Genomic DNA, 22,177 nt, shown 5'->3' on the forward strand with positions numbered 1-22,177 from the left:
TTAATCCATAAACTCACAGAGGAGTCTCAAAGCAGAACTTATTCCTGACTCACTGTTTAAGACATATTTCATGGCCCTGGTCTTACTTCCTTTGCTAAAGCGTTAGCTGCGCTGCGTCACGTGTAAACAAACGGCGCCGTGTGATGACGTCACAGGGCTGTGGCTCTAGTGCAAGCATGAGTAAAATAAATAAATAAAAATAAATAATAAAATAATGAAATGTGTATTTTAATGTGTGTTCACCTGCCCAGGGACTGTACGTGGAAAGTAGCAGTAGCTAAATCTGGTATAAATCATCTCTTCTTTTGTTAGATTAATGAATTTGTACACAGTCCCTGACAAAGAAAGAAAGAAAAAGTGCAGGTGTGAGCAAAAAAAAAAATATATATATATATATATATATATAATAAAATAAATAAAAATTAATTGTAAAAAGTGCAGGTGTGAGCTCCTATCAAAATATCATATCCATAGCTGTAAATTGTTTAACCAGAAACCCAAATTTGTTGTATTTCAATCCTATATAAATTCTCCAAATTATTGTGCAAATCCAAAAGTCCTGAAAACAAAAGCACTTTGTACAGATTTTAAATATAAAATGCACTATTGTATTTATTTATTTTTCTACATTTGTTTAATACATAATGAAAATATTACTCATGTCCTGTGAATGTAAATGTAAACGCTTAAGCCTCTTGAAATGCTCTTGTTTATACCATTTTATATTGGAATTAAAAGAAGAAGAAAAAAAGCGTGAGTGTGGGACTTAGATTCTACTTGAGCAAAGCACTGTTCAAAAGTCCTAATGTGATTGTGGCCTAAGTCTACGTGCATCTGCATCTAATTAGAAATTCATTGTAATCATTTTACAGTGTGATAATTAGGAAGTGCGTGTTAGCATGCTAGTTGTTTTAGCTTTACTGTCATGGCAAAACTCCCCTCTGGTCTCTGAGAGCGTATGAACTCATCGTGGTGACTAATTAGAATGTTAACAATGCATAAAGTAAGTGAGAAATAACTGCAAAACGTTTTAAATGAACTAGCTGTTTTGAAGGTTGACGGTGCAATTACAGCCTCCACAAATGAACACTGCCGTTGTGTCGTTGGGCAAGACACTCAACCCACCTTGCCCCCAGTGTCTTTGTGCACTGGTGTATGAATGTGTGTGCGAATAGGTGAGTGTTTCCCTGATGTAAAGCGCTTTGAGAGACTTGAAAGTGGAAAAACGCTATATAAAATTTTGACTATTTCCCTTTTTCATGTTTTTCAGACAGTTAAAATCAGATACAAAGACTTTAAATGAACTTGGGCAAACTTCACTTTCATTATTGCGTTATTTTTACTGTAATATTTCAACACAACCTGGCAACTCACAGACACACTCTCCATTGTCAGTGACCTCATGTTATTCCTGATTGCTGTGTTTTCTCGATAAGGCAGAGCTACAGCACAGTTATCGGAGGTGACACCAGGACGGCGTGGAGGAGAGTGGGTGAGCGATAATGAGAGCGGTGCCAGCGTGTCCTTGGGCAAGACACTGCAGCTCACCTTGTCTCCGGTTTCTGAGAGATGGCACAATGAATTGGAGATTGTGTAACTGTGAATGAGAACAAAAATCTAATGAAAAGCAGAAGATGTGTGCGCAGTGTGTGGACGTCATTCACTAGAGATTATTCTGAGGTATAAAAACACACATTAACCTTGGTCTGTTATGTTAGAATTACATATTTCTATTACATTGTTAATATTGCTCTAAAACAACTTACTAAAGCCCCAGTGTGTAACTTTTTAGCCCAAAATAAACTAAAATAAAAGCTTTTTAACGTGTTTTTTTTTCAATATGGATGTGTTTATTGCACTGATAGAAGTAGAAAAGCATACATGTTTACTCTGAGAGGGCTTGCATCTCCACAAACCTGATTCATACTTGACCTGGAGGACTCCCGTATTGCACAGTATAGTATTAAACATATATGTCTCCATGGAGAATGTTCCGAATTATGACTTTAACTTTTTATTTCCATGGAAACGTACAGCTGAAGTTACATATTGTCACTTTAAAGGTCCTATATGACACAAAATGGACTTTTGTGAACTCATGTTCTCAACTCAAGTCATGTTCTAATGCTGTTCCCTCCTCAAAAACAGACCTGGAGTTGTGTTTTGTTTCATTCACATATGTTTGAGTAACACTTTATTATTAGTCTGTCTACATCTCCAAAGCTCAAAATGCTCTGTTCCACCTTGTGATGTCATGAAGTGGTAGTTTTCAAGTTAACAGCTCATTTTACCTTTAGTTCAGTAGAGATTGAACTTGAATTCCAGACCTGATATTACCCACATGATTCTAGTGAAGGTGTGTGGAGTTTAAAAACACAGTGGAGCACTTCCTGTATTACCATATGATGACATCACAAGGTGGAACAGAGTGTTTTCTATTTGAGAGAAGAACTCAGCCTAAACAATACTATTTTTGTTATGTTTGCGTTCATGTGTTTTCTTTCTCTGTTTCAAATGTTAATTTTCACATTTCAGCAGAAACAGTGACGTGTCGCCAGTCATATGAGCACAGGTTTATATCAGCTCTTCACACCTCCTTCTCCTCCTCCATCGCTCCTCTTCTTTCCTCTCCCTCCCTCTATCCCCCTCTTTCCCTTTGTTTCTGCTTTGTCACTCCCCCTCTCCTTCCCTCTCTCTCCTTTATTCTCTTTCTCCCTATCTCCATTCCCCCTCCCTCTCCTTCTCTCTTACCCCCTTCTCTTCCTCTCCCTTCACCTCCCTCTTCCCCTCTCTCCCTCTTTCTTCTCCTCCTCTCCCTCCTGCCCCCCCCCCCCCCCCTCCCTCCCGTTCCTCCATCGTGGCTCTTTTTCAATAATTATGAGCCTGGCTCCCTGCTGACGCAGCTCTCTCTCTGTGTCTCTCTCTCTTTTCTCTTCTCCGTCATCCTCCATAAAAAGACGTTGAACAGAAACAAGCCCTGTTCCGGCGTCCTCCCTCCCACTCATCTCTTTCATTTCTCTTCTGTTTCTTTCTCTTCTTTATTTATTTATTTTTGTTCAGTCTGAGCAAATCTCATTCTTTCCACATTGTCATGAAGGCATTGTCTAATGGCTTTGATAGCAGAGTATTACATAATGTTATTCAAGTAAAAGAGTCTTTAAAACTTTACTTTAAACAGTATTCCTCCAGGAGGCGCAAAAAAGTACTCATCAAAGTATGTGTTTTCCAGTAGAGGTCATTAGATACGAAAGAACTAACATTTTATTTATATATATATTATGAAGTAAAAGAATCAGATTCTGATTCTGATTCTGAAAAGTGTGTAGTCCCTGTGTCTCTATACATCTAATCTCTGACACTGTGGATCATTATTTTATCATTTGCACATCACAATATTCATCTAAAATGACTTCATAAAAGAAACAAATCCACTGATTTCCACATTAGAAAACTGTGCAAAGGGAGCTGTCAGCGCCCCCTATGGATAGTTACACGTCACACTAGCGAGCAGCACTTTTTTTTTTTTCATTTGTACCAAAATGACTACACAACGCTGCCAAATCCTACGAGTATCACAATTAAGAAAATAAAACTGGAAAAGGAAGTGTGTACTTCACAGTGGGCGTGGACAGGTGAAGGTGAAAACGGGGTCGATTAAAGATTACTCAAATATGAATCACTCCAAATACAACTTCAGAGGCTCCATGAAAAGAAACGACTAGAACATGGTTAAAGATCTGAAAAGAACAGTTTGTAGAATATCTCTGATTTAAACTTGTCGTAAAGTTACACAGCGCCTGTTTAAACTGGGGCTTCTGTGGCTCTGCTGCACTAACAGTAACAGTTGTGATGTAATCCATCCAACAAACTTCAAATAAATAAATTAAAATTCAAAACATATTTAAACTTCATATACTGTAGACGACTCAAACTCCAAAACACACTCCATGTTGAAATCTTTTTTAGAAGCGTTCTTAAAAAACTTACATCAGTGAACTGCAGTGTTTGCCATATTAGATTGTGTTCAAACTCAAAAAGACTGAAAAATCAACTCTTAAAATGAAAATACTTCTGTGAGAATGTGCTTCAGTTGATTTCAGCCATTTCATTTTTACATTGGATTTTGGCTTTTCACAATTAACAAAATTGAATTCCAAATATTATAATTACACATTTTACTAACAAATCTACTTGGTCAAATTCTAGATTCATAAATTTTTCACAACAAGTTCAACCTAATAATGACTTTTCAACCAAAAACTAAACCAGGGACTAAACCAGAACTAAACCAGGACTAAACCAGGGACTAAACCAGGACTAAAACCAGGACTAAAACAGGACTAAACCAGGACTAAAACCAGGACTAAACCAGGACTAAACCAGGACTAAACCAGGACTAAACCAGGACTAAACCAGGACTAAAACCAGAACTAAAACAGGACTAAACCAGGACTAAACCAGGACTAAACCAGGGACTAAACCGGGACTAAACCAGGACTAAACCAGGGACTAAACCAGAACTAAACCAGGACTAAACCAGGGACTAAACCAGGACTAAAACCAGGACTAAACCAGAACAAATTCAGGGCTGAACCAGGATTAAACCAGGATTAATTCAGGACTAAACCCAGAGTAAACCAGAACTAATCCAGCACTAAACCAGGACTAAACCCAGCGTAAACCAGGACCAAACCAGAACTAATCCAGGACTAAACAAGGACTAAACGAGTACAAAACCATGTTCAATACAACCAGTTTAAAAGAGACTAAAGCCAGAGTAAAGCCGGAATAAACCCGGACTAAACCAGGACTAAATCCTAACTTAACTGTGTGTAAACCAGGGGACAAACTTGATCTAAAATATAGGTTTAAAGCTTAAATAAAGTTACATATTTTACCAAGAAAACTAAAATGTGCCAGGACTAAACCAGAACTAATCCAGGACTAAACCAGGCCCAACAAAACCAAATTAAAATGGCCTAAACCAGGACTAAACCAGGTCCAATTGCTCCACTCCTCTTCTCCACACAGCTGCTTCACCCGCGCAGACGCTTCACCTGTGATGGAGGCTATTGTGGCATTATGTACAGAGCCGTGTTGGAGTAGCGCTTGGCAGGGAAATGGCATCCTCACACTTAGCTGGTTAATTGTCCTCTTCAGAGCCGCGTAAGAAGCGACCTGCTCCAAATGATCCCGGGTTACTATGGAAACGCACTCGGTTCAGTGTAGGCGTGCGAGTGCGTTTCCTTAAACCTGTTCTACTTCCTGTGTTCGCTGGAGTGGGCGCGTTTGTGGAGTTTAACGTCAGGCCGAAACTATCAAAAAGTAACCTAAATCGTTTTTATTATAAGGTAATTGTTTGATATTTTTTCAAACTGAAGTGATTTCTTTCTCTGAGATGTTCCGCAGTATGGCGTTAAGACTGTGTTTAAGTTTGGCATAGTTTGATCTTAAATGAATTCTATTTTAGTTCTGATGTAGACTTGGTTTGGTTCTATTCTAGTCATAGTTTAGTCCTGGTTTAGTCCTGTTCTAGTCCAGGTTTAGTCCAGGTTTAGTTCCGGGATTAATCCAGAACTAAAGGCAGGTATTCAAAGGCATTCTTACTGTGGGCTTGCCTTTCCACGGATCTAATCTTTATCTATAAGTTTAATGTCTTGCTGCGTAACATTCCAAACAAAGAAATAGAAAATAATATCTCCATGGAGATAAACGTAAAAATATTTAGAGTTTTGCGATCCTATAATCCCATACCCATGATGGTGGTGGTTGATGGTGGTTGGTGCTGGTGGTTGGTGCTGGTGATTGGTGCTGGTGGTTGGTGATGGTGGATGGTGCCTGTGGTTGGTGATGGTGGTTGGTGCTGGTGATTGGTGCTGGTGGTTGGTGATGGTGGTTGGTGATGGTGGTTGGTGCCTGTGGTTGGTGCTGGTGGTTGGTGATGGTGGTTGGTGCTGGTGGTTGGTGCTGGTGGGGGTTGGTCATGGTGGTTGGTGATGGTGGTTGGTGCTGGTGATTGGTGCTGGTGGTTGGTCATGGTGGTTGGTGCCTGTGGTTGGTGCTGGTGGTTGGTGCTGGTGGTTGGTGCTGGTGGGGGTTGGTGATGGTGGTTGGTGCTGGTGGTTAGTGATGGTGGTTGGTGCCTGTGGTTGGTGCTGGTGGTTGGTGGTGGTGGGGGTTGGTGCTGGTGATTGGTGCTGGTGGTTGGTGCTGGTTGATGGTGGTTGGGGCTGGTGGTTGGTGGTGGTGGTGGTGGTTGATGGTGGTTGGTGCTGGTTGCTGGTGGTGTTGGAGGGAGGGTTGGTGTATGGGGATCCGGGCTTATTTCCATGTTCACTGGTCTGTGGAGGACGCTCTCTGCTGCACCTCAGTGTTGCTTCTGTTCCTCTTGTACACAGGCTACATCTGCTGTATTTTATATGTACATAGAAAAGTCTGTTCCTTATTTCAGTTATTTTACAATTATTCTATTTACTGTTTGTTTTTAAAGCTGCACTATGTAACTTTTCTGGTGGGGGGTTTGTCTTCATGGGGTTTGTGTTGGAGTTACGGTATCAATTAAAGTTTTTGTTGCTGCCAATTTTTCTTCATTCGAATTTAACTTAAGTTTAAGAGTAACTAATTAAAGACTGATTAAATGTCACACTGCGGAACATTCCAAGCACAGCAGTAACTTCTCATTGGGTCGAGCAGATGGCAGATATTTGAGCATTTGATATTTAAAATAAGATACATAGGTGGGTAGAACAGCCAAAAATTCTACTCAAATAAGAGTAACATTATTTCACGATAATATTACTCCAGCGAAAGTACAAAGTAGTGGTCCAAGAAAAGTAAAAGTATTTGGGTACTTTTCCCAAATACTCAGGTAAGAGTAACTTAAAGAGTACGGTAACTGTCGGGACACAACATCTGATTTATAATTTTAAGTTAATATAATTGGAATGACAAAGCATTAAAAAAAAAAGAACAAAACAAAAAAACTTTATATTGATAATTTGCAAAAAAAAGAACAAAACAAAAAAACTTTATATTGATAATTTGCAGCTGATGTTATCAATAGTCCCATTGCTAACTGGAGGCACTACTCAGTCTGAACCTTTGTTACTCAAGTTAGACTTTAATCTGATCTTTGTTTTAACACAATCTGACCAGAAAGACCTGACTTACCTGAACTACAACAGATGAGCTGATTTGTGCTGTTAAACGAGCCTCTCTCAAATTACATCACAGTGACAAGCTAGCTAGCATTAGCCAACAGTTTTTTGGTCAGTCACTCTCACTTTATTGTGTAAAATCAAACTTCTAAACAGGACCATGAACGCTCATGTTGATCACAGGCTCCTCAGAATGTGCAGTTTAAATCCATTTTGCATTTTGTCTGCAGTTTTCAGATGATCTTAAAACTTTTTGGGTAGTGTTTGCTAATGTGTGGTAACTGTTTAGCATTCTGCCATAAAAATACAAGCAGAACACCCCCAGACCATAGACTGTATATATAAACGGACATAGCTAACCTGCTAGCCGCCGCTTTCCAAACAGGACGTGAACATGGGAGCGCTTCAACTCTGGTTCCAATTCACTTTTTATTGAAAAACTGTGGCCCCTCTCTCTGTAACTGCTGCTGTCAGACTCATCATTTTGGTCTTAAAATGTTCGTATTAACCCGCTCTACATGATCCTGGGGTTTTTATTTCACTATTATGTCCGTAACTCAAGATATGAACATTAATATCAGACAAATCAGGCGCCTTCTTTCCTCGAAGTCGCTCTGGCTAGCATCAAAAGTTACTCAAATAAATGTAACGTAAATGTAATGCGAGTAAATGTAAGTACCCTCTTCTGCATATGTGCTGTCAGACGAGCACGTCACGACTCTCCCTCCCCACAGTCTGTTCTTAAGCCTCAGAGCTCAGAGCATTATGGGTCTGCTGTGACTGGACTTAAGCCTAATTTAGACCAATTTTAGAGGAAAATATCGCAAATCCCCTCAGCTCTGTCAGTTCAGAGACGCAACAGAACACAACATCTTTACAGCGTGTCAAAACGGAGACCGATGCAGACGGAGGAGTGGAGAAAGATTCAAGTGATTCAAACTGAAAGGGAAAGTATATCGCAACGCTTTATAATAAGGACACTGTTTACGGACAGAATCAAAACGGCTCGACGAAAATGTATCCTTAAAATACATATCTCAGAATTATGTAACAGTTTTAATGAAAATGACTGTTTTATTATAGAAACAAATCTTGTGTCCCATTGAAGTACAGAAAAGCCTTAGTTTATGTCCTGGATTATGGAGATATAATCCACACACAGACTTCAGCCTCGACTTTAAACCTGTAGATTCACTTTTTCACTCAGCCAGGAGGAGGAGGAGAGAGGAAGAAGAGAATTGGGGAGTGGAGGAAGAGAAGAGGTGAAGAACTTTTAATGCAGGATCTCATGATTGTCTATGTCTAAAAACTGGCCACACGAGAGCTGAAAATTATAAAGTGTTACCCGAAGTGACTATTAAGATGTGTTTGCTTGAGTGAACTCACCTCTCCACAGACCTGACCTGTGACTTGTTCTGGTCGCCTGCTTGTTTCCATGGAGATAGATGAGTTCAACTGGCGGGTAGTAGATCCTCAACCAGGAGTTACACAGTCGAGCTGAAATAATAATACAAAACAATACATTGATATCTCTAGATGAGTAAGAATTAGTAAGAAGTATTTTTATTCAAAAGAGAGGCTCAGTTGGTTGAGTGTTTGCCCACTGATGTGAAGGTTGGTAGTTTGAATCCCACTCTTGACATAAACATCATTCATTGAGCTCCCACAGATGAATGTTGTTGTTGTGTCCTTGGGCAAGACACTTAACCCACTTCACCCCCAGTGTCTGTGTACACTAGCGGACCAAAGAGTGCAGACTCGGGGCAGATTTACAGTGTTTATTTACAATTAGTGCACAAGACAGTTCAGACAGTTCATTTATCTCACACGGGACGAAGGTAGCAGGAGGCAGACCAGACGGGCAGGAGACATCCAGGGCCGGAGCACGACAGGACAAGACGCGGAAACAGGAAGGGCTGAGCAGGAGTAATCCAGCAAGCAGGAGCCAGGGCAGGTGACGGGAAACAAGCCGGAGACCAAGACAGGACAGGAGGCGAAGACACACGTAGGATCCCACAGACAAGGACAGGAATGACAGAACGGAGGAACGATGACAACGACAGCACAGACAGGGTGTGGACACGCAGTCGATCTCGCCGCCGAGTGTCTGGCCTCAGCTCCTCTTATGCTCCGCAGCAGGTGGAGGTAATTGCGCTGATGAGCTGCAGGTGCACGCAGGAGGAGCCAGGAGCTCAGCCCAGCTCCGGCAGGTGAGGGAGGGAAGGAGCAGGACGGTGCGGATCATGACATAGGACACATAAACACACACTTTTTTTCCCCCACACTCAGGTCCTAGGAGCTTGGAGGTCACTGCCTCGAGTGCTCCCATGACCACGGGCACCACTGATACCTTCACCTTCCAGACCTTCTCCAGGTCTTCTTTGAGCCTCTGGTATTTCTCTAGTTTCTCATGTTTCCTTTTTCCTGATGTTCCCATCACTTGGTTCTGCGATGTCCACCACAACGGCTTTGCTCAGTTGTTTATCCACCACCACAATGTCCGGTTAGTTCGCCATCACCATTCTGTCAGTCTGTATCTGAAAGTCCCACAAGATCTTTGCTCGATCATTCTCTACTACCTTAGGTGTTTCCCACCTTGACCTTGGGGTCTCCAGTCCGTACTCTGCACAGATGTTTCTGTACACTATGGCTCCACTTGGTTATGCTGCTCCATGTGTGCTTTCCCTGCAGCATCTTACACCCTGCAGTTATGTGCTGGATTGTATCAGGGGCCTCTGCACAGCCTACACCTTGGGTCTTGTCCCCCATTCTAAGGGGCTCCAGACCTATGCAGAACAGCAGTGGGGACAGTGCGTCTCCTTGGGATATGCCACATTTGATGGTCACTTGTGCAAGTGTCTTGCCATTGGCCTCAGCCAACCTCATTGAGTTTGCAATGAAGGCTCTTAGAGTCCTGTTGATGTTGTACAGCTCCAGGAATTCAGTGATCCATGTGTGTGGCATCAATCCAGGCAGTGCACAGGTTGGTCTTACGGGTTCTGCAGTCTCAGGTGACTGTTCGGTCTAGCATGAGCTGATGTCTGCCACCAGCCCCTGTACATCGCTGTTATGTGCTGCCTCCTTCTCCCTTATGCCTTTACAATACTGTTCGGTTTCCAGCCTTGGTGGGTCTGCTCTGGTGTTATTACCCTGCCATTGAGCATACTCTTTGGGAGGTTGTGTCGCAAACAGATGGTTTATTCATGGACCTTATCTCCCATGTACCTCTTGGAGCTTTTGTTTAGTTTCCAGTGCTTCAGGTATGGGCATCTGGCTGTACCTTTTCTGTACTTGTTTTTTTCATTGCACCTCTCTGGGCCTCTGACAGTTGGCTCACTTCTCTGTTGATTTTAGCCTCTAACTGTCATTTCCACGGTGTGTTGCTCTTATAGCCAAGCATCTCTAGGGTCACTGCTACTGAAGTGTATATCAGCTCCTTGGTTTCTGTGATGGTTGAAGTAGGGATCACTCTCAATGCTGCATTCACATCTTTTAGGAGACTTCAGATGGTACCTTCACTTCACCTCTGTAACTGGTGTTGGGGTTGCCTTGTGTTCATTTGGGCCATGATCTTATCTTTCAAATTGAGTAAAAACATCTTTAAGTAAAATTACCTTAAAGCATTTATTATGCAAAACTGATGTGTCAGACATGTTAACTTTTAGTGATGTTATAATGTTATTACCTCCTCAAAAACAGACCTGGAGTTGGAGTTTACTATTAGTCAGTCTACATCTCAAATCAAAGTTCATCTACATCAAAGCTCAATATGCTCTGTTCCACCTTGTGATGTCATGAAGTGGCAGTTTTCAACTTAACAGCTCCTTTTACCTCTAGTTCACTGGAGACTGGCAATTCCAGGGATGAAAATAATCCAAATTATTCTAATGAAAATGTATGGAGTTTAAAAACACAATGGAGCATTTCCTGTTGTTTATTTAGTACCATTTTTATGTGCATTAGCGTCAGTTAACAATAAATAAATAAATACAATTGTCATGGAAGTTGAAAGCAAAATTATAGTTTTACAAGTCTCACTTATATCCGAATAAAAGTGTAGGATTGTGGTGGGTTTCCAAACGTCTGCGCCGATTACAGCCTCTGTCATCACATTATCTTTAAAATTTATGCCACAGAAGAAAAGACGACAGACAGAATCTATCACCATTTCTATTGTGTTCAGTGTTTGAGAGCAGAGACAAAGATGTACAATACTTCACACCAAAATGAACTTGACACCCATCGTCATAATGTAATAAGTCTGTCAGTTTGCTAATAAAACGGTTTAGGCAAGTGATTCTAGTCTAAGGACGGAGGGACTGGGAAAATATGATAATGTAATGCAGAGGAGCTAACAAAGCTAACATAGTGTCTTTAAAGGTCCTATATTACACAAAATGGACTCTTGTAGGTTTAAGTCATGTTATAATGTTGTTACCTCCTCGAAAACAGACCTGGAGTTGTGTTTTTTTCACTCACACATGTTTGAGTAACACTTTATTATTAGTCTGTAACATCTCCAAAGCTCAAAATGCTCTGTTCCACCTTGTGATGTCATGAAGTGGTAGTTTTCAAGTTTTGTTAGTAGAGACTGGAAATTCCAGGGTTGAAATGATCCAGATGATTCTAGTGAAGGTGTATGTAGTTTAAAATCACAATGGAGCACTTCCTGTATGATCACATGACATCACAAGGTGGTAGTAGTAGTAGTAGTAGTACTATAGCAGCAGTAGTAATAGTAGTAGTAGTAACATAGTGAAAGTTTTGGAAGCCACATTTAAATGCCTGGAGTACTCCAAAGTGCCGCTGTGCCGACTCTGTCCTATTGAAATATTCCACAGATTCACTTTTATATGATGAGCAAAATGACTTGATTCATTCTCACCTTCTTAAACCCATTCATATGACAGACATGCCCCCAGCGCCCCCAGACACACACTGCTTTTACTGCAGCTCTGAGAAAAACCTCCCAAGCCATTTGAGGATTTTAGGATCAAACAGTTCAGACCTGGCAACCCAAAATGGCCCTCTCCACTCCACCAGCTCTCTGAAAATGCACTATTATGAGCAGGCTGGAAAATGGACCCATGTACTCGTATGAGTCAGGAGTCGGAGTGGCATTTTGTGCACAAGCAAAAAGAACTAGATAGAGTCAATAGACGAAGGAAGGGTTTGAAGACCTTCTGGTATTAGGGGTCATGAACACACAAGTCGACAGTCTCACAAAGGACTGAAACGGCCTTTGAATGAGACAGGAGCAGGTAAAGAATGAGGAGCCAAATAGGTACATGGTCCAAATAACTACACCTTTGTGAGAGAAAATAGACAAAATATCAGAGTTTTCACAGCAGACTCGTGTTTCGCTGGGTTTCAGATGACATCACGTTCTATATAGGCCAATCATTTTAAATCAGTCCTATTGTGCTTGTGCTTCTATAGTCTAATCTCTGACACCTGTGGATCTTTATGTTATAATTTGCACATTTTAAATCACAATATTCATCTAAAACGCCTTAATAAAAGAAACAAGTCCACTGACTGCCCAGTGGGAGCTGACGCCGCCGTAAACGTCATCACAACAAAACGCCTCTTTGGAGCTGAGTCGAAAGGCAAAGCTCTCACTTTACCAGTTCCTACCCTCAACTATGGTCATGAGCTTTGGGTAATGACAAAAAAGGACAAGATTATGGGTACAAACAGCCGAAATGGGTTTCCTTCACGTGGTGGCTGGGCGCTCCCTTAAAGATGGGGTGAGGAGCTCGATCACATGGGAGGAGCTCAGAGCAGAGCTGCAGCTCCTCCATGTCGAGTGGAGCCAGCTGAGGTGGCTCGGGCATCTGGTCAAGATGCCTCCTGGACGCCTCCCTAGGGAGGTGTTCTAGGCATGTCCCACCGGGAAGAGGCCCCAAGGAAGCCCCAGGCACCCCCTATAGACAGCTTTTCACCACACTAGCAAGCAGCCCATTTTTTTTTTTCATTTGTACCAAAATGACTACGCAACGCTGCCGAATCCTACATCTCCACATCCCAACAACTCCACATCTCCACAACTTTACAACCCCACATCTTTACAACTCTACATCTCCATATCTTTACATCTTTACAACTCCACATCTCTACATCTTCATATCTCCACATCCCTACACCTCCACCCCTCCACATCTCAACAGCTCCACACCTCCACCCCTCCTCAGAGCAGACACATATGTTATTAGTGCCGTGTGCAGAAGCTCACACACTCACGGCTCAAAGGATCTCCTGACAGCAGAGCTTCATTAAGCACTTTCCCCTTGTACAGAACAGCCCGGCTATGATTTCACTGTCTGCTCCTCCAGGTCTTCATCTGACCCCATCTACATCTACAATACAATTAAAGCTACACTATGAAACTTTTTTGTCTGTCTGCCATGTATCTAAAGAGAGATGTTATTCCCTTGAGTCCTCCACAGTAGTAATCAAACTAAATAATACATCTTGTGAATGGTAAAATGTCACCTATAAGCAGGAAGCTGTATTGTTAAGCATGTATTGTTACTATGAGTGGGCTTGCTTTTCCGTGCATCTTACCTGTAACTTGGCCTGGTAGTGTCACCGCATTGTCTCTATGGAAAAAAAGATAATTTTAATGCCATACAGTGGAACATTTCAGATAAAAAAATTTACCATGAAGAGAAAAGATGTCGGTTTCTGTTCTGTTGTATGAAGAACAGGCGCAAAGGTTCGGGAATCGGTCTGTAGATCTTTATTGTACAGTCGGGTTAAAGGCAGTAAAATTCAAAGCAGAATCAAATGCAGAGTCTATGTAGAGTCTAACAAATTGAGATTACACCAGTGTTTTAATCCTCCCAGCGTGGGTGTGGATCCTGTATGAAAGAATCTATTGTGAAGAAGTGTGAAATGTGACCTTGGCCAAAATGTAATGTGACGTCTGAGTTTTCTGTGATTACAAGAAATGACACTGTTACATGGGAAACAGAACATTTTGTAAGCAATTTGTATTTCTTCACAAAGTTTCAACAAATAATCAAAAAATGTACTTACCAGGTGAGCCCAGACAAAACCAATGTGTGATACATGTATGAGCTGGTCACAAGGTGCAATATATAACTATTCTACTGTCTGCTAATCTGTTTAGCATTTTCAATTAAAAGTGTTTTTAACCTAAAAAAAAAAAAAAAAAAAAAAAAACTTGAAAAAACATACATTCTTAGTGTAAGCAGCATCGCCTCTCCACAAATCTGATCTGTAACTCTGTCTGATGGCATCACTTACTTGTCTCCATGGAATTAGATAAGTTAAATGATATACTGTGGAATATTACGCCATAGGCTCTCTGCACAGTAGCACGCTAGCTAGCTCACTGTATCTCAAAGCTAACAATCACTTTTATTAAAATCTGAAAACACAAAATTAACAATCAATTATAATTCAAATGAACTAAACTAAAGTCTATGCAGTTATTTTAAAATGTGGAATACTTCAGTTTGTGATGTTGTTTTCATATTTATTATGCTTCAAAATTAGCATTAGCATTAGCATTGGCATAAACATGTCTCTTACTAAACAAGTGTCTCTGGTGAAGCATTAATTTTATTTGTGTAGTGTTTAACATGTTGTCAGTGGAAGATTCCTGTCCGCAACTTAACCCTAACCCCCTAACCTCTGACCCCTGACCCCAAACCCTCCCCCAACTCTCTGTCACTGCCTCATATTTAAATATTTATTCATTTTAGCGTGATTCGGCAAAAACCTCATAGAGATAAAACTGGGCAGGAAGTAGTGACGCTAACAGTGAAGTTGCCGGGCGCTGTTGTGCACAGAGCCAATACCATCTCCATGGAGACAAGCAGGTGGCAGAGCTATCACCTGAAAAGTTACAAACTGCACCTTTAAGTGTCCTGTACTCATTCGTAATCCTGCCCAAACACACACCTGGACATCCACCATCTTGAGGAACAATTACACCCATTTTGACTCTCCCAGTTGCATCTTTCTGCTTCAATTAAACTGGGTTACTGACAACAATGGCTTGGCTCTGGATCAAACGCAAGAAAATGAGTTGAACTGACACATAGTTTTGACTTTACACAGAAACCCACTCAACACCAAGCACGAGAACGACTTAACGCCTCAACAACTCAACGCCGTAACCCAAACTCGATGACGTACGAGAAGATTTGAAAATAGCTCAAGCCCATTCCGTGTTCTATGGACTGTTTTAATGACAAGAACAAGGAAATACAAGAAAACAATGTTGGCCACCTCCCTGATGAATAAACAGCGTGGAAAAGTGGAGGAGGAGAGAGTGTGGGAACAAAGGGAGAGTTGGACAGAGATTACAAAGAGAGGAGGAGCGCTGGGGAGGAGTGAATATGTAAAAATAGGTTGTGTGAAATAAAGCCGACAATGGTAATGAGATTCAGTTAAATTAAACTTGTGAAAGGTCATTTGTTGCATTTTGGGGGTTTTCAAACGACTTTGGACAGTTTGGGCTTGGTATTTCCACTAAAACTTTTTAAAAGACTTGGGCTTTTTTCTGGTATTTTGTTTTAATTAATGAAAGACAATTATTCATTTTCTTTTGGTTCATTTTAAAGCTGCACTACGCAACTTTTTTTTGCTTGTCTCTTTGCTTGTAGAAACGTTATTGTTTTTTTCAGGCCTTGGACTTATCTGCACACAGACAAGGTGACGTCAGCAGGCCAAGTTAAAGGGCAGATCTGTGGAGAGGCGAGCCAACTTAGAGTTTTACCAAGGTATTTTTAAGCAATAAAAGTGCAGGTGATTTAATGCATGTAAGATAGATGTTTAAAGTCATGCTGGAGAACATTCTTAGCAAAGCAATATCATCTCCATGGAGACAAACAAGTGGTAAATCCTCCTCCAGAAGTTACATTGTGTAGCTTTAAATAGTAATATTAATCTAAAACAACTTAATAAAAATAGATCTGGTCTGTTGATTTCTGGTTCAATACTTTATTTTGAAATTGTTCAAAAAAAAGGCTTTAAAAATCGCCGACTGTATGTAAGGGCGAGGGTTTGTCTACTGATCTGACGGCTGGTGGTGCGATTCTGGCTCCCACAAATTAATACTGTCATTGTGTCCTTGGGCAAGACATTTGGGCAGCGTTTTGAGACTCGAAGGTGGAAAAGCCCTAATTAAAAATGTGACCATAATGCTAATGTGCTAACAGCCGATCTGCACCAAAGCCCTCTCTGATCATCAAGAATCACACCTTTGCAAAACACATCCATACATAGGAAAGTTGGGTGAAGTGTCTTGCCCAAGGACACAACAAGAGTTATAACCATAAACTGTATAAAAAAGTGAACTAAGTGAGTGCGACGTCACCCACAGCGTTCGACTCCAGTCAAATAAAGCTCATTGAGGCTAGAGCAGGTATAGGGGCCAATTTGCAGCCCAGTTCCATATTTAGAATTCCGACCACAAGTATCATAGCAACCAAAGAGCCAATCCAGAGCAAGGATGTTGAAGGTAACGCCCCTTCCCGCCCACACCACTGGTTTAGCACGGAGCGGACGCATAGCAAACATTGTCAATCAAACCTGTTGCTAACACTAGAAGGACCGATCTCATGGAACGAAGACGTCTGATTGGTCTGTTATTAATGTTCATATCTTCATTTACAGACACAATAGTGAAATAAAAGCATCAGGATCATGTAGAGCGGGTTAATACGAACATTTTAAACCTAAAATGATGAGTCTGACAGCAGCAGTTACAGAGAGAGGAGCCACAGTTTTTCAATAGAAAGTGAATTGGAGCCGATGGAGCCGGAAGCGCGCTCATGATCATTGCTTATTTGGCACGCGGCAGCTACCGGATTAGCTATGTTCATTTATATATACAGTCTATGGATTGAACCAACAACACTGCAGTTACGAGGCATCCACTCTGTCCCGCCTCAGCCTCTGTTGCTTCTTTACTGAGACACTAGAATCTGAGGTTAAATGAAATATACAAGTCATACCACATAAGAACTCTCCACAACACTGGGTAAATAAATATATGTATCTATATATCTACGCTGGTGAAACCATTTAACCGACAGAGTGAAGGTGGCAGAGTGGTTAGCCCTCCTTGTCTCTCATCTAAGAGGCTGTTGACCAATAAGGACCACCATGCAATTCAAATCTGTCACTGTAATTCTGCCGTTCCCCTGAGGGTCGTTTAAGGAGCCTAATCCAGGAAGTGAGGAAGAGGGGGAGGGGGAAGAAGAAGGGGAACGAGAGGAGGTAGAAGGGGGAAGGGTGTCGAGGTGGTTTTATCGATCGAGGTCACGCTATTGCTGGTGACGGCCATTACATATGGGTTTTATCAACGTGGTGCAGTGTAAAACAGTGGTACATGTAGGAAACGTTTTGCTAGGATTGCTCTGTTTTTTGGCTTGAAGCGTTTCATTAACGGACAGATTTAAATTCATTGAACTAAACAGAATGGAAAATGTGTTTGCGTTACAGTTTTTACATGTTAAAATGTATAAAATTATATATAAAATTTGAACCTTATGAGCAGGGCCGTACGCAGAAATTTGGGGGGCTGGGACAAAAAGCCTCATGTCGGCCCCCTTTAGTCAGACGTGTAAATGGTTGAACAAATCATTTCTATGGTTCATTACAGATACAAACTAAGTACTAAAGCGTTTCATTCTGCTGTTTATTTATTTATTGCATTTTTTTTTACATTTCAAACAGTTAATTTGGGGATAATCTTACTTAAACGTCATTATATCAGGGGCATAAATTGGTTTTCAATATCGTTTTTCTATGTTTTCTTACTTAAAGTGCGTTATTTTAGCAGGACTACCTCTGATATAAATTAAAAATATAGGTAAAGGGTCCAATTCTGGGCCCCTAAGACCCTGGGGCCTGGGACAACAGACCCCTTTCTCTCCCCTGTCCCCCATTATTTAGGTAGTTTGAGACTATATCTTTTTTTTTTTTTGTTCAACATTTTTAAAGTTCTCATTAGAAGAGTGAAATAAAAACAGAGCAGGATTCAGTATTGGGCTGGAAAAGTAGTTCAGGGGTAAATGTTCTTTCAAATCAACTTCATACAACTTCTCCCTGACAGTTCCCTTTAGATATTTACATCTGTGTTTTTGTTTTTGTGATTCTTTCGATTCTTTTCAGATGTCTTTGCTTCCAGACACTTTAAGCCCTTAAGCCACCTCTTCCATTTCACAAACAGTTGCTTATTTCTATGCAAATATAGGCTTAAAAAGTCTGTTACCCCCCTGTTCTTTCATATTAAAATCTCTTCAAATATTAAACTAAATGGTAAACCCGGGAGGCGTTTTCCTTGTACAATAAAATATCCCCTTATGTGAGTGCAAAAGTTAGCAGACATTAAGAACAACTACACCCACTGAGCCGTCTGCAAAAACAACTCTGAGTTTTAAACAAGTATTAGATTTGCATTGGGAAAACTAAAATAAATGTATGTAACTTTTCTGGACCTGATTTTTATTTTAATGTCGTACTGTGAAACATTTCAGAAACAACAATATCTCCATGGAGACAAACAAGTGGTAGATCCTCAGCCCTATTGAGCTCGTGTCTCTGCAACTGTGGATCATTATGTTACAATTTGCACATTTTAAATCACAATATTCATCTAAAACGACTTAAAAGAAACAAATCCGCTGACTCCCGCGTTAGAAAACTGTGGTGTCCAATGGGAGCTGACGTCGCTGTAATTGTCATCACAACAAAGCGCCAAATACTGTTGGCGCCCCCTATGGATAGCTGCACATCACACTAGTGAGCAGACCTTTTTTTATTCATTTGTACTAAAATGACTACGTGACGCTGCCGAATCCTACGAGTATCACCGATTAAGATAATAAAACTGGAGAAGCAAGTACTTATGTCACAGTGGGCGTGTCCAGGTGGAGGTGAAAACGGGGGCAGATCGGCAAAATGGCATCTTCAAAATAAGCGATTACAGATTACTCAAACATGAATCACTCCAAATACAACTTCAGAGGCTCAATGAGAAGAAACGACTAGAACACGGTTAAAGATTTGAAAAGTCAATGTTCAAGTTGATTTCAATACTAAGGAATATGTTGAAAATTATGGAAAACTGTTTCTTCAGACAATAGAATGTGATTTTCCTCATTATGGCAGTACTTTGTGTTCAATTCCCATGTGTCTTATATCTGTGTAATCCCTCAGTCGTCCAGTAGGTTCACAGTGGTCCATGGGTGTACACTACGCTATGTGTCTTATACTTGTGAAAGATACAGCTCAACATCATTATAAAGATATTCAGTAAACTTTATTTCTGTCCAGAGAATGTGACTTTAGTATCGATACCTGCCTAAATGAGTACGTAGTTTCGATATAGTTTTAGTATGTATTAGCATCTGTTTTTTGATACTTCTGACAGCCTTAAAACACACATATTTACACAAATCTCTTGAGCAGTAATGTCCCACTTTCTAAATCCCTGAACCTGATTTTCTAAGTGTCCTTCAGCCTGTGTGATTGTGTGAATGAGCTGAGAGTCGTGTATACATGTGTGTGTGTGTGTGTGTGTGTGTGTGTATGTGTGTGTGTGTGTGTGAGATGATGGGTGCTGGTGTAGTCAGGCTGCAGTGTCCCTAAGGTGACAAATGTTCGTTCCAGAAGATGGCTTCGTTCACTGCTGCCTCTGCCCATCTGTCTCTGCTCTGGACATGGACTGAGGGAGGGCTGTCCTCACTGAGAGACGAGAGGAGGAGGAGCAAGAGGAGGAGGAGGGGGAAGAGGAGGAAGAGGAGGAGGAGGGGCATGAAGCGCTCAAATCTGTATTATAAGAGTTTAACATAGACTGTATATATAAATGGATGTAGCTAACTTGCTAGCCGTCGCGTTCCAAATAAGAAGTGATCATGGGCGCACTTCCGGCTGTAGCAAGTTTGGCTGCAATTCACTTTCTATTGAAAAACTGTGGCCCCTCTGTAACTGCTGCTGTCAGACTCGTCATTTTGGTCTTAAAATGTTCGTATTAACCCGCTCTACATGATCCTGGGGTTTTTATTTCATTATAGTGTCCATAAATCAAGATATGAACATTAATAACAGACAAATAAGGTGCCTTCTTTCCCTTGAAATCACTCCCACTAGCGTTATAATATAAAACTCTATAACTGCTCTAGCCTCGATGAGCTTCATTTGACTGAAGCTGAACGCTGTGGGTGACGTCACACTCACTTAATCCACTTCTTTATACAGACTGTGGTTCTTCTTCTGAGTTTTATGTATCCCCATTAACAATTTCACCCGACTAATTATATCTATACCTTTACCTCTTAACTAGAAAGCCTAATGAGTAATAAAAAGCATATTAAGCATATTGTAATATTATTGTAATATGTAGTGTAAAAAGAAACTCTCTGTAATCCCTCAGTCGTCCTGGGAACCACAGCAAAACCATCACCAGAATCACTGCAAATACAAAATGATGTACAGTTTCACACTATAGTAGTATTTACTGTTACTTAAGTTAAAGTATATGGTGCTAGAAAACTACTCAGAGAAGTATTTGAAAAAGAGTTTAACACTAACTGTGGAACATTCCAAGCAACATCTCCATGGAAACAAGCAAATAGTGGATCCTTCATTATGTTTCTAAAGCCAGAATAAACATAATATAGGAGCTTTAAAGGTGTACTATGTAACTTTCCTGGTTGGAACGTTCCACAATATGACATTAATATGTGTAGTTAGTTTATTATAATTTTTATTATTATTCATTATCATGATTATCATTAAGCATTTTTAAGTATTATTATTATCATCATCATTATTATTATTATTTTATTATTTATTTCCTCATTAAAAATCTCAAAACATCTATAACTCCAGTTTAATTTTTTAAATATTTTTTTCTTTCAAAATAAAAGCACATCTTAACAGATTTAAGCAGTAACGTTATAAAGTCGTAATAATGTATTTGACTATTTATGAATCACTTTTATACCAATTTAAATGTAACAACACTATTTTTAATTTTGATCACTTTAAAAATGCTCTGACACTTGTTTTATTTTTAAAGGAACAAAGCAGATATTAGCTCTTCTAAGATCCAGTCTGTTGTAAACTGTGAGCTGTGTCCAACTTAATATTCCACACGTCCAAGTCTAAATGTACTTTAAGCCGCTCTGTGATTGGTCCCTGCCCCACAGTTTGAGAACCGCTGCGTTTGTGGAAGCCATTTAAGGTTACGCCGCTCCACCTGCTTCAAACAGAGGGAGGCTTTACTGATCGTCGAAATGCCATCGCTCATCGGGGATTTGTGAGGGTTTAACGAGAAAATATACAACAACCTCAACCTCCCAGTACGCTTGTAAAACTGGGGCTCTTTAAAAAAAATGTTATTTAAAAAAAAAAAAAAAAAAAAATTGTGTTGCATAAGGTGCCAATTATCCAGGTCAGGGTGGTGTCTGAGTGACGGAGATGACATTTTAGAGGTAGAACAGCAGGTAGAGGACAGAGGAGTGGAAAAACATGGTAAATACATGCAGCTTTAGGCTTATACATAATCAGTGATGTCATGAGGTTAGCTACAGCCCCACAAAAATATACAGAACATGTACTGTATATATGAGGCTTATGTCAAATGCCTCACATAAGTAACATGATCCGTTCTAAAGAGCCAATTCAGAGCGAGGCTGCTGACAGTAACATCCCTTCCCTTAGCAACGCTGTCAATCAAACCTGTTGCTAACGCTATTGGAAGTGACCTCGGGGAAAGAAAGCGCCTGTTTTGTCAAAATGGTGAAATAAAAACACCAGGGTTGAGGTAGAGCGGGTTAAAATGAATAATTTAAGACCAAAATGACGAGTCTGACGGCAGCAGTTACAGAGAGAGGGGCCACAGTTTTTCAATAGAAAGTGAATTGGAGCCAGAGTCAATGGAGTCAGAAGCGCGCCCATGCTCACTTCCTGTTTGGAACATGTTGGTTAGCAGGTTAACTATGCCCATTTGTATATACAGTCTACGGCTAATA

Source organism: Periophthalmus magnuspinnatus, chromosome 19, assembly GCF_009829125.3.
Source record: "Periophthalmus magnuspinnatus isolate fPerMag1 chromosome 19, fPerMag1.2.pri, whole genome shotgun sequence".
Classification (NCBI taxonomy): Eukaryota; Metazoa; Chordata; class Actinopteri; order Gobiiformes; family Gobiidae; genus Periophthalmus; species Periophthalmus magnuspinnatus.